The sequence below is a fragment of the Chiloscyllium punctatum genome, chromosome 19 (genome assembly GCF_047496795.1).
Source record: "Chiloscyllium punctatum isolate Juve2018m chromosome 19, sChiPun1.3, whole genome shotgun sequence".
NCBI lineage: Eukaryota > Metazoa > Chordata > Chondrichthyes > Orectolobiformes > Hemiscylliidae > Chiloscyllium > Chiloscyllium punctatum.
Genome location: NC_092757.1, coordinates 60305948 through 60320302, shown reverse-complemented (window position 1 = coordinate 60320302; position 14355 = coordinate 60305948).

The following is a 14355-nucleotide window of genomic DNA, read 5'->3' as shown; positions in this document are numbered from 1 at the left end:
TAAAAGCAGCCTTGCTTCCTGCCAAAGTTCATCAAGTCATAAGGCTAATTACAAGAAAATAGGAAAATGAGTGATTTGTCCTCTTGTTATGACATGGAGTAAGCTCTTCTGCTTAATTTAAAACCAGCAACACAAGATTTATCCCATGCAGTAATCTGTAAAAATCCAAGTGGCCAAGAACTATTTAAAGTAAAATTTCACAACTTTATTTCTTAAAGTATAACAGAGAATAATTAACTAACCACTATGTACAAGTCCTTACCCTAACCTATCTTTTATCTTCACTTCTATGATACTAGTCTGAGTCCTTACCCTAACCTATCTTTTATCTTCACTTCTATGATACTAGTATGATAAAATTTCCAATTAAGATTTACAAAACAACACCTCTTATCTCAAAACCAGGCACTTTTGGTTCTTCTATTTGAATCTTCCTGTTTCATCTTTTTTTCTCAGGAATTCTGCTTCACAGATTACCGATCGAAAAAGGTACTTTTAAGAGAGCTATTTTTCAGGCAGTCTTTCACACGCTGTGGCTTGGTAGTTTTCCTCCCAACTGTTCAATTTTTTCCCAGTCTTATACCCCAGAGCATCGGATTGTGTCGTTGGCTCTTAAGATTGTCAATATACACAATTCAAATTTGATTGGAAATTGGTATTTTTCAGGGAATAATTTAAACTGGCCTAATTCGAATCTGTTTTTGTCATTTCCAGGCAACCAGCTACCCCAGTAGCTGGAGCACATGTTACATTGTGTCTTATTGAGAATGCTTGGTGCTGTCACAGCTAGCTTTTAATTCTCTTAAAAGGTATAGTTCACCCACTTCTTCATAACACTCTTTAATATAGAAACCTTTTAACCACCCACCCCACCCCAACTAAGATTTGGCATTCTTCTTGGAGTGATCTGTATGCACATGGTGCTTGTAGTATTTCAATAAAGAGGACTCCAGTCTAGACCCATTTGTCCCAACAAAGATGCAGGGGATGCTTCTCTTTTCTAATTGGATTATAGTGTATAAACAACATTTAGCCAGATTAATCTGACAATTGGAATCAAAATTTCTAATCTATTTTTCTGCCAAAGCTCTGTTAAAGGAACTTAATAATGCTCATAATCTTAAACTGAAATTGACTCTCATAAATAAAACATGCACTCAATCCCCAACTGTACAGAACGCCCCTGGTGCTCACCTTCCACCCTACAAACCTTCGCATCAACCAAATCATCCACCGACATTTCCGCCACCTCCAAAAAGACCCCACCACCAGGGATATATTTCCCTCCCCACCCCTTTCCGCCTTCCGCAAAGACCGTTCCCTCCGTGACTACCTGGTCAGGTCCACACACCCCTACGACCCACCCTCCCATTCTGGCACTTTCCCCTGCCACCGCAGGAACTGTAAAACCTATGCCCACACCTCCTCCCTCACCTCTATCCAAGGCCCTAAAGGAGCCTTCCACATCCACCAAAGTTTCACCTGCACATCCACCAATATCATTTATTGTATCCGTTGCTCCCGATGTGGTCTCCTCTACATTGGGGAGACTGGGCGCCTCCTAGCAGAGCGCTTTAGGGAACATCTCCGAGACACCCGCACCAATCAACCAAACCGCCCCGTAGCCCAACATTTCAACTCCCCCTCTCACTCTGCCGAGGACATGGAGGTCCTGGGCCTCCTTCACCGCCGCTCCCTCACCACCAGATGCCTGGAGGAAGAACGCCTCATCTTCCGCCTCGGAACACTTCAACCCCAGGGCATCAATGTGAACTTCAACAGCTTCCTCATTTCCCCTTCCCCCACCTCATCGTGGTTTCAAACTTCCAGCTCAGTTACTGTCTCCTTGACTTGTCCGACCTGCCTATCTTCTTTTCCACCTATCCACTCCACCTTCTCCTCCTTGACCTATCACCTTCATCTCCTCCCCCACTCACCCATTGTACTCTATGCTACTTTCTCCCCACCCCCACCCTCCTCTAGCTTATCTCTCCATGCTTCAGGCTCACTGCCTTTATTCCTGATGAAGGGCTTTTGCCCGAAACGTTGAGTTCGCTGCTTGTTGGATGCTGCCTGAACTGCTGTGCTCTTCCAGCACCACTAATCCAGTACTCAATCCCCATTCACCTAAAGTGTTAGTCATGTAGCAATCTCTTTTACATCAGAAGGTTGTGAGTTTGTATTCCACTTCAGGAGTTGAGGACAAAGATGAAGTCTAGCAGTACAATGCAGAGAGTATACTACACTGTTTGTTAGGTTAAGACATTAAACAGAGAGCCCATTTGTAATTTGAGTTGAATGAAGAAGAATTTTATGATGCTGTTTCAAAGAGAAGCTCTGGCCAATTGGCATTCCCTCAGTTGACCTCACAAAAGCAGGTGTTGTAGTTCTTGTGGTATTACTGTTTATGGAAGCTTGCTGTACAAAAATTAGTTGGTGCACTTCAAAAGCACTTGATGGCTGCAAAATATTTTGAAATATCATGTTGTGAAATACTATGCATAAATGCAAAACCTTGTTTTACCTTTTAACTGACATCTATTTGACCAAAGATACATGATGCAATATTTAACATAGGGTAAAATGATCTTTGGTCATGTGGTCATCTTTTGTGTTCCTAAAGCCACACTAAAATCTCGGCAGTAGAGCCTCATGCTGCTGTAAAATCTGCTCAATCATGGAATGTGCCAGAAGAGTTCTTCAATAAACATAATGTATTGTGGGTTAGTGATTAAATTAGTTGTTTAGTTTATTCAATATACCACAATTTCAGGCTGCATTTTGAGTACTTTCTTTGCGTTTGTTTGTAAAACATTAAATCTGCCAGATTAGGGATGCAAGAAGCTGGTTTGAAAGTGATATGTATTACTGTTTGGTTGTTGTGAGATTTCTTCAGCAGTGCAAGGGTTTAAGTTCTTGTGACCTCAGAAATAGTCACTTCTCAATCGCCTAAATTTCCAAGGAATAATGGTTTTCCATTGTGCAACAGAGTTGGAATTCTCCTGTTTAATTTCCTATAGATTCTTCCATTTCAACATAGGTGTGTGTAAATGTGTAAAGTTTGCATTTGGTCTAAAGTTAATTAACACTTCAAAGGCTCGCTATCCGTTTGCAAGTCAAACATCTCTCTCATCTATCACTTGCCACTTTCACTTCAGTCCACTCTGGAGAATTCATTGTTTTTTTCCTCTGACATAAAAAGATTGCTTTACCCAAACAACTCTGAAGTGTGAGTTTAATGCTGAGGAAAATGGAATTATCAGATCATTCAGAGAAGGCATTGTTCAATTCAAAATGTATATTCGAGTAATAGATCAGTGGAAGTCTTAATGTTACGAGAGCAGTGTTGACCTGTCGAGCATTCTGAACTATTCCCTACTTTTTAAAATCCCTGTATTAGTTCTGTATTTGTGATATTCTGACCTAGTTTATTTTAAGTGCTCACAACTGAATTTTTGTTTGGGACTTGTTTCTTGATGGCTGTCTAGTTTCCTTGACCTTTGCAATTTGTATTCCATATTCTGTCTCACTATTGCTTTTCTCTGAGATGAGGTTTTTGCCCTGTTCTCTTATTTACAATTATTCTTAATCATCTTATCTACATTATTCACGCTCACCACTTCGAATCTGCCATTATCAGCTATGTCTTCAAAATTAAATCACTTTGGCTTTGCAAATTGTCATCTTATCTTCAGGCACCCTTTCCTTCTGAAAGTTCATGTGTGTATTGTTATCTTTCTTTCCCAGAACTCCATGTTTCAATCTTTCCAATCTGGTTTCCTCATTGCCATTGTACTGAAGTGACATTTATAAATGAATCTCCCTCCTGATTCCCGTTGTTTTCAGTTTTCCTAAACTTCTTGGTGCAATGGTCATTCCAGCTCTGCCTTTTGACGTCAAGAGCAATCACTCGCCTCATCTTTGTAATTCTTCTCTTCTCTCCATGTTTGTGCAAGGCTTTGGTGTGATCTGGGGTGGAGCAGCTCCGGCAGAACTCAGCTGAATTGATGAGAAGGGTGTTGCTGAATAAGTGCTGCTTGATATCAATGTGAGAAAAACATATCACTCTGTTCATGATTGGGAGTAGTTGGCTGGATTGGATGTATCCTTTTTCTGTGCAGTACATACATTAATCATAAATGGCATCTTCCATGACTGTGACCATTGCCGTCCTCGTGACCCCTGACTTATGGTTTTATGAAATGTGTTTGAAGCATAGTCAGTGTTGTTAACTGGCAAACAACAAGTACAGCAAGCTTCCACAGCCCGCAGTGTGATAATGGCAAGTTGTTTTTATGATTGAAGGATACGTACTGGTCAGGACACTGGCGATAAGTCCCCGCTGCTCTATAGAGTAATGCCAGGGCATCTTTTAAATCCACCTTACAGCCAGGAGGTGGTACCTTGGCTTAATATCTCGTCAGAAAACCTGCTCCTTCAATATGCACAGCATTCTATTTTTGTTGCACTGGAGTGTTAGCCTTGATGTTGTGTTCAAAAGCTGGAAGAGGGTTTGAATGTTGCAACTCGAGAATGTGCTGCCAGTTGAGCCAGAGCTGACATTTGTTATAGTCTGGTTCAAGCTACTTAAGTGTTGTTGGAGCATTACTCATCTAGGTGAGGTTTTAGAAATTAGGTATTGACCATTGCACATTCATCAGTGATCATTCCCATTCTGACATCATGTAAGGAAGGCCAGTGCTGCAGCAACAAAAGATGAAAGATAGTTAGAGCATTACCCTGAGGACCTTCTGGAGTGAAGTCCTGGTGTTGAGGTAATAGACCATCCTCAGCCTCAACCACAGTCATTTTCTTTTGTGCACAATATGGTTCCAATCAATGGAGTGGAGAATTTCCCTCCTGATTCCAATAGGTTTCAGTTTTGCTATGACTTGGTGCCGTGTTCATTCCAGTGCTGCCTTGATGTCAAGAGCACCTTTGTAATTCAGTTCTTCTCTCCATGTTTATCCAAGACTTTTGTGTGTTCTGGGGTGGAGCAGCTTTGGCAGAATCCAGCCGTGCTGGTGAGCAGGGTGTTATACTGCATAAGTTCTGCTTTATATCACTGTCAATAACACCTTCTATCACTCTGTTCATGATTGAGAGTAGACAACTGAAGGAGTAATTAGCTGGATTAGATATATCCATAGCATTTGCTGTGCCTCATGTCTTCCATAATATCCTGATTTATAAGCATTCATTCCTATGGTGCCAATTCCATATTGTTTTTGTTGTTGCAGCTACAAAATCCGAAATCAAAAATGCTGAAAATAAGAGGAGCAGCTGAACATAAAAATGTAAGAACAATTCAGTTTGGTTTCTCATGGTCATGGACATCATTTTAAAAACCTTAATTCAAGACTGAATTGTAAACTCTGAAATTGGAATGTAGAAGTGGGAAAACACCCATCCATGCAACATTTCTGGGTTTGAGATGCATTGTACAAAGGAAAATGAGCTTTCACAGGAACTGTTGTATGCTATGCACAACCTTGCCAACGATAGGACAGAGAATGAACAGACAATGAATCTAACCCACGCCATAACAAACCTTTTTTCACTCTATGCTGACATCCCATGACAAAATTTGAAATATTCATTCTTCAAAAAAGAAAAGGACCATTGCTTTAAAAGTTCAAGGATAGAATAAAAGTATCAGAAGACATCAGAAAAATTGCTCAGGGCAGTGCAGAACTCTCAATGCAGAACTCTCATGTGCTATGTTAACTTGTTTTTAAACAGTTGTGCACTTCATTGCTTGGTTGATTAAAGTGACTACAAAGCTGAGAAAGAATTATTCCTATTGAGAGCTTACATTCCACATTCAACAACTCTCTTCACATTTTCACAACTATGGTAAACTTCAGTATGGTAACTGAGACTGCATTCCACTGCGTTCTAAATCAGACACTTACCTTGACTCCGTTCGTTCCCCTTTGGTCCAGGAACTCCCCACCTACATTTGAGTCACAACCCATGTCCTCCACCTCTTCCAAGACTTTCACTTCCCAGTCCCCAGCACCTCATCTTCACCATGAACGTACAGACCCTTTACACCTGCATCCCCCACACGAGGACCTAAAAGCCCTCCACTTCTTCCTCTCCTGTAGGCCCAACCAATCCCCCTCCGCTGACCTACTCATTCGCTTGGCAGAACTGGTCCTCACCCTCAACAATTTTTCCTTTGATTCCCCCCATTTCCAACAAACCAAGGAGGTAGCCATGGGCACTTGCATGGGCCCAAGCTATGTCTGCCTCTACATAGAATTTGTGGAACAGACCCTCTGCACCGGCACTGTCCCTCACTTCTTCCTCCGCGATATCAATGTCTGCATTGGTGCTACCTCTTGCTCCTGTGAGGAGCTCGAGCAGTTCATCAACTTTGCCAACACCTTCCACCCTGTCCTCAAATTCACCTGAACCATTTGTGACACCTCCTTCTCCTTCCTGGACCTCTGTCTCCATCTCTGGAAACCAACTCACCACTGATATCCATTTCAAACCCTCTAACTCCCACAATTACCTCAGCTACAACCCCTCTCATCTACCTCCTGCAAAAATGCTATCCCATGTTCCCAATTCCTCTACATCTGCTCCTAGGATGAGCCGTTCCACTCCAGGGCATCCAAGATATCGTCCTTTAGTTTCCCCATCTTAGTAATTAAGGATGTCCTTAATCACCTTTCTATTTTCTGCACTTCTGTCCTCAATGCCCTCCCCCTACAACAATAAAGATAGAGTCCCCTTAGCCCTCACCACCTCACCAACCTTCAAATACAATGGGTTATCCTCTGACATTCTTGCCACCTGCATTCAGACCCCACCACCAAAAAAGATATTTCCTTCCCCCATCCCTGTCTGCTTTCAACAGGGAATGTTCAGTCCATGATTCCCTTGTCAACTCTAAACTCTCCACTACACCTGCAACTGCAAGAGGTGCAACTCCTGCCCCAAATCCCTCCCCTCTCGCCTCCAGTTCGGACAGAGATTCACCTGCACATCATCCAACCTCATCCATTGTATGTATTGCTCCCAATGTGATCTACTTATACTGGGGAGACTTGGACTGATTTTGGCTGGGTTAGCATTTATTGTCCAGCCTTAATTGGCTCTGAGAAGGTGATATTCTGCCTTGTTGAATACCTGCAATCAGTGCAGTATAGGCATTACCACAATGCCATTAGGGAGTGAGTTTAAGGATTTTGACTCAGCATCAGTGTTTAGGATTAAGATGATGCTGTTATGAAACTTGAAAGGGATGGTGATATATTTCCAAGACAGGATGGTGAGTGGCTTGGAGAGGAAGTTGCAGCTGATGGTATTACCATGTATCTCTTGCCCTTCTAAATAGTAGTGCTTGTGGATTTGCAAGATGTTGTCAAACGAGCCTTGCAGTTTTGTTTGTAGATAATATCAGCCGTGTGCACCAACTGCCACCTCAAGTTAATTTCGAACTTATTACGACTTTGATGGGAGGAATACCCTGATGATCAGGCCCAACAATGCCATCAGTTTCCCCCAAAGTATAAACATGTTGATTCAGTTACCAAACGGACAACTACTTCTCTTTTGTACTGCTACCCAGACTAAAAGAAACCTCCTTCAGATTTTTAAAAATTAACTGAAAATTATCTGTTCGTGAAAGCACTAAGCATTTTAAAACAAATGGTAAATACTGGATAACGTCTAAGATGTAATCTGGAATTAAAGTGACATTGATTCATAGAGATATACAGCATCGAAACAGACACTTTGGTCCAACTCATCCATGCCAACCAGATATCCTAACTTAATCTAGACTCCTTTGCCAGCATTTGACCCATATCTCTCCAAACCCTTCCTATACATGTACCCATCCAGATGCCTTTTAAATATTGCAATTGTGCCAGCCTCAACCACTTCTGGCAGCTCATTCCATACATGCACCACCCTTTGGTCCCTTTTAAATCTTTCCCTACTCACCCTAAACCTATGCCCCATCCCAGGGAAAATACTTTGTCTATTTTTCTTAAACATGCCCCTCATGATTTTATAAACCTGTATAAGATTAGCCCTCAACCTCTGACATTCCAGGGAAAACAGTCCCAGCCTATTCAGCCTCACTCTATAGCTCAAATCCTCCAATCCTGGCAAAGTCCTTGTAAATCTTTTCTGAAACTTTCAAGTTTCATAACAGCATCATCTTAATCCTAAACACTGATGCTCACATGATACAAAAAGACAACAGTCTCTGCAGTGGTGAGATTCAAATAAAAAGCAAAAGGGGGAAAAAAATATTCCCTTGTGGACCAACGCTGTGAAAGAAAAGAGTAAAGTATGAAGACTTCTCTTAAACCACAGAGATTCTGGTCATTGGCAATGAATTACTGGCAGCCACAGACGAATGGGAAATGTTGAATTCACCCTGACTCAATGTTTTAAGATTTTATGAAGGTAGTCAACAATATTGATCAAATTAAAAATCACACACCACCAGGTTATTGTCCAACAGGTTTAATTGGAAGCACACTAGCTTTTAGAGCGTCGCTCCTTCATCAGGTAATAGTGGAGGGCTCAATCCTAACACAGAATTTATAGCAAAAATTTACAGTGTGATGTAACTGAAGTTATACATTGAAGATTTGATTGTTAAGTCTTTCATCTGTTTGAATACCATGATACAATATTGATATTTGGAAACTTCATCAAGTTCCCAGGAACGTTTACAAAGGAAAGGAGAAAGATCTGCAGATTCTTAGGTGACTTGTCGACCACAAAGATATATTAAAATAGAAAACTGAATCTCGAAAGGATTGTTGGTAACCATTAGCACAGAGGACCACTACTCTTTCAAAACCAGCTTTTCCTATAATTGAAGGCTGTAACTCCATCTCTCATTTCCTTGAAAGTGTTGCTTGCCTTTCTCCAAAATCACTTGGTTTTCTCTGTATTCTACAGCACATGCAAGATTATTGAATTCACTTTTTTGATAAAACCATTTGATAAATCCTTTTAAATTAATGAAACATAGCCAAATCATTCCATATCTTCTATTCTTCCACTCAGTCCTTAAATATACATGTATATATTTACTGCTTTAATCTTCAATCTCTGTACAGTTTATCAAAGACATTGACAGCAAAGGAACTATTTTGGATTAGAGTCTGACAGTAGTGTTGGAAATGAAAATTGTTATTTAATGTACTGTACCTCCACACTGCTTGGAATGCTGTTGCCTTTGGTGTTACTTACTAAACTACTTGCTGTTAATATTTTACTAACTCTAGTGACAGTTCTACTGGATGGCTCAGTGGTTGGCACTGCTACCTCACAGCGCCAGGGACTCAGGTTCAAATCTGTCTGTGTGGAGTTTGCACATTCTCCCCATGTCTGCGTGGGTTTCCTCCGGGTGCTCTGGCTTCCTCCCATAGCCCAAAGATGTGCAGCTTAGGTGAATTGGCTATATGCTAATTTGCCCGTAGTGTTCAGAGATATGTAGGTTAGGTGCATTAGTCAGGTGTAAATGTAGGATAGTGGGGTGGGGGAGTGAGTCTGGGTGAATTACTCTTCAGATGTTGGTGTGGACTTGTTGGACCGAAGGGCCCGTTTCCACACTGTGGGGATTCTATGGATAGTCCAATGAAAGGACTAACTGACTGCCTATTGTTGATTCTATTGACCTTAGTCTCCAATGAAATTACCTCAGGAGTTACCTCATGATACACTACCTGAGGCAGATGATGGGTTTTCTTTAAATTACCTCCACAAAGGGAAATTGTCAAGGTATTCTTGACAAAAATGAATGGTAGGGGCAGTCAATGTTACTATCAGATCCATCGCCATTACCTCAAACAGTATCAGCCAAAAAAAGCACAATAATTCGACCAAGGAAAACCACAGTTTTGTACATTCTCCAACCCTGGTGTCCTCTGTTATAACTCTTTTTCTCTCACTCTGGGTGGCAGGGACACCTGGTTTTGCAAATAAATAATAAATGTTTCAAGGGAAACAGGCACGAGGGACCAGTTTAGTTTGGAATTATGGTCAGCATGGACCAAAGGGTCTGTTTCTATGTTGTATGGGCCAGAGGTCTGGACTATTGAATCAAGGGCCCGTGTTTTATGTGCTTATTTTTCCAGTCTGACTTTTCAGTGATCAAACCCTTAGCCTTGTGCCCTCTGCATTAGCCAAGCAGTTGTATTAAACTACTGCTCAAAAGAAGTCTGAAAAATAAAAACAGATCCAGCAAAGGCACACCCAATTCAATTATTCCTCCTGCATCGTTGTCATCTACCATCTGTGAACTTGTGTCAAAATTGGGAGGGCTCTCCCACACTGCAAACGAACAGCAGTCTGGCGTAGTAAAGATTTGTGACATCATGCCTTTCAACCAGTGTCCCAGAATCCTCAAATATAATCCCTGGATATGTTCTGTCCCACAGGCAGGACAGCCCAACCATAGTTACTATCAGTGTGGATTTGAGAGTCTTCAGCAATCTATGTGGATCTCATTAAGCCTCATGGCATCAGGTAAATGAACCACCTCTGATTAGCATGTTGAGCACCTCTTGAAAGAAATACTGAGGACAGCAAAGTACATAGCGTACTCTTGATTGGGAAATTCACTATTCGTCCTGGTACTGTAGTATGTGTACTGCCACCCTAACCTTATAGCTGTCTCTGTCTGAAGGACATTTGCTGCAGTGCTAGGTGTGCAATATATGTTGAGAGAAATAACGTGAAGGAAAATCCAAAAAAAAATTCCTGCACAATTTCAGTCAATCTGGCAGGACCTATGAAGAGAGAAACAAGAGTTAGTATTTCCCGCCCGTCCAATATACCTCTTAAGAGTAAATAATGCAGCATGTTCTTGTGAATTGTGTAAATCGAGAAATTTAGAGGATTTGAGACTGAATAATAGGGTCAAGAGATCAAATTTGGAAAGATTTTGTAAATCAAATGGCAGAGACAACGCAAAAGAGAAAGCTATTAAAGTGTGACATACTAAAAGGAAGAATATTGAGTGTACAAATCTAAGAGTAAACCAACAAATAAGACCTAGTAACTGGAAGCATGGTGTGAAACAGATGAGCTGTGCACAAAAAGAAATAAGTTAGTATGATATGGAGCTATATTAGAGACTCAGCTGCAGGGTGACTTGGATGGAATGAATATTGGAAGGTGCAAAAATATTTGTCAAACCAAAAAACTAGAAAAAGGTGGCGATGTGGAACTGTTAGTTAGGGATGATAATATAGTAAACTGATGGGCAAGGGTAGCTCAGATGAGGAGTTCAAAGTATATTTTTAGCAGTGTCTTAGGACAGATGTTCTGCAGCTGACCAGACAGGAAGCCTTACTAGAACTGTTATCATTCAATGAGATCAGATTAATTAAAAATCTCCCAGATTTTGACACAAAAAGAAGGCATTCATTTTTGTTAATTCCCAGGTACAGAAACATAGAAAATAGGAACAGGAGTAGATCATTTGGCCCTTTGAGACTCCCCTGCTATTCCGTATAATCATGGCCATTCAACACCATCACAGACATTATTGCCATCTCCAATCACTTGGCTTTCTTGATTTAACTTATTTGAAGAATGTCACATGAGTTGTCTGGATAAGGGTTCACCACTGCCTGGCCTGCGATTTAATAATCTCTTCATAGCACTATTTCTCCCCCAGTGTGTAAGCTATTTCTATTTCAAACTGACCAGCAAAAGCAACATTTTCCACATTCTCTTTTTGCCTCTGCCTCCAATTTGAGATGGTGGGGTGACCTTGGCCACACTCCAATCTGGAAGAACTGCTCCAGGGTTTCAGATATTGAAAGATGAGCACTAATGCATCCAATATTTCCAGGGCAGTTTCCTTTAGTACTCTGGAATATAGGCTATCAGATATGTCACTCCAGTAATTTCCCCACACCATTCCCTACGAATGCTGATTTCCTTCTTATCCATTCTCTCATGAGACCCCTTAGTCCCTAACATTTCTGTGAGGTTATTTGTGCTCTCTTCGTGAAGACAGAACCCATCTGTGTGTTCATTTCTTCTGCCTCTTCTTTAATCCACATGAGACACATCAGAAACTGTAAGGGATCTACATTAGTTTTAACTGATTAGTAGTTCTCCCTTCACAAGAAAATCACAACAATGATGATTCAAGTTAATAACATTAAGTGTCTATCAACAATGCAAGAAACCTCACCTGTATTGAACTTTCTGCCTGATCAAAATAAAGCATCAACTGTATTTTATAGGTCGGTAAATTTATAAAGTACGGTTCCTAAGATTTTGAACAGTTTCAAGATTGGACACCAAATCAAAAGCAAACCAGGGTAGCATTCTTCTTTATTTTATAAGAAGACTTTTATGGTCAGATCATATATAGGTAACAGGTTTATGAGAAACAAATTACACTGTCAAAACTCTTAACAGGTTTTGATCAATATTTCACTTGAAACACAAATAGGACACTGGCAAGATATCAAGTCCAAGGACAGTCTGTAGATAACTTCATTAATGACCTGTATTTACTACATGCATCATGTAAAAGACCGTAAGATATTGGAGCAGAATTAGGCAACTTGGCCCATCAAGTCTGCTGTGCCATTAGATCATGGTTGATATATTTCACAACCTCGTTCTCCTGCCTTCTCCCTGTAATGATTAGATTAGATTCCCTACATTGTGGAAACAGGCCCTTCGGCTCAACATGTCCACACCGACCCTCCGAAGAGTAACCCACCCAGACCCATTTCCCTCTGACTAATGCACCTAACAGTATGGGCAATTTAGCATAGCCAATTCACCTGACCTGCACATCTTTGGACTGTGGGAGGAAACCAGAGCACCCGGAGGAAACCCACACAGACACAGGGAGAAGGTGCAAAGTCCACACAGACAGTCCCTGGAAGCTGGAATCGAACCTAGGACCCTGGTGCTGTGAGGCAGCAGTGCTAACCACTGTGCCACCGCATATCTATCGTAAATAAACTTGATAGCTTGATGCTTTAGCTTGCTGCAGCAATGATTCCACAAATTAATCACCCTCTGGCTGAAGAAATTCCTCCTCATCTTAGTTTTAAACTGTCATTCCTTCACTCTGAGGCCATGCCCTTGGGTGCTAGTCTCACCTATTAGGGGAAACAACTTCTCCACATCCTCTCTGTCCAGGCCTCTCAATATTCTGTAAGTTTCAATCAGATCCCCTCCTTGTCCTTCTAAATTCCTTTGAGTACTGTCCCAGAGTCATCAACTACTCCTCATGTGTCAAGCCCTTCATTTCTGGGATCGTTCATGTAAACTTCCTCTGGATCCACTCTGAGGCCAGTGCATCCGCCCTTAGGTACAGAGCCCAAAGCTGCTTCAGTATTCCAAACGTGGTCTGACCAGAGCCTTATACAGATTCAGCAGTACATCCCTGCTCTTACATTCCAGCCTTTTTGACATGAATGCTAACATTGTATTTGCCTTCCTAACAGTCAACTGAACCTGGGTGTTAACCATAAGAGAATCCTGAACTAGGTCTCCTAAGTTCATTTGTTTCAGATTTCTGCAGAGTTTCCCCATTAAGAAAATAGTTTACACCTCTATTCTTTCTACCAAAGTGCAGAAACTTATACTTTGCCACATTGTATTCCATCTGCTACTTTTCTACCCACTCTTCTAGCCTGTCCAAGACCCTCTGCAGCCTCCCTGCTTCCTCAGCACTACCTGTCCCTCCACTTGTCTTTGTGTCATGAAACGATGGAAACATTGGTCTGAACAGGTGATGTCTGAACTTCCTCAATCAAAAAAGGATCTAACTCGACAGCAAGCTGTCCAAAAATCAGTTTTACCACACCTCTCCTTTTCACAGAACACTTGAGAAATCTCTCAAGTCACTAGCATGGTATTGAAATGCACATCAATAGATGGCTTTTAAGAAAGTTAAGAATATGCTCACTGCCACTCCACTGATGTCATAGCCCATTACAACTCATCATATTCTATGATTATTGTTGCAAATCCCTCAGCCTTATGTATATCTTGCTTCAAGATTGCTGTTGGATGTTGGATGTGAGAAATGTTCTGGTTGCTTTTTGGACCTCCGTGTCAACATTGAGACCAATCATCAATATTTAGTTTCTTTATTAAATGTAAAGGCATAAGCAAAAATTCACCTCTTATACACAACAATTATGCCTCACATGAAACTCAATGTCCAAGGCAAATATCAGACATCAGCTAATGCTTTTTCCACAGCTGAGGTTGATATTTATTGGCATTTGATGACAATGATTATCGAGTTGAAGTACACTCTGATGCATAGACTTGACCAGCCTCCTGAAATAAACTCAATGTCATCAGGAAAACAACAAAAGAAAGATC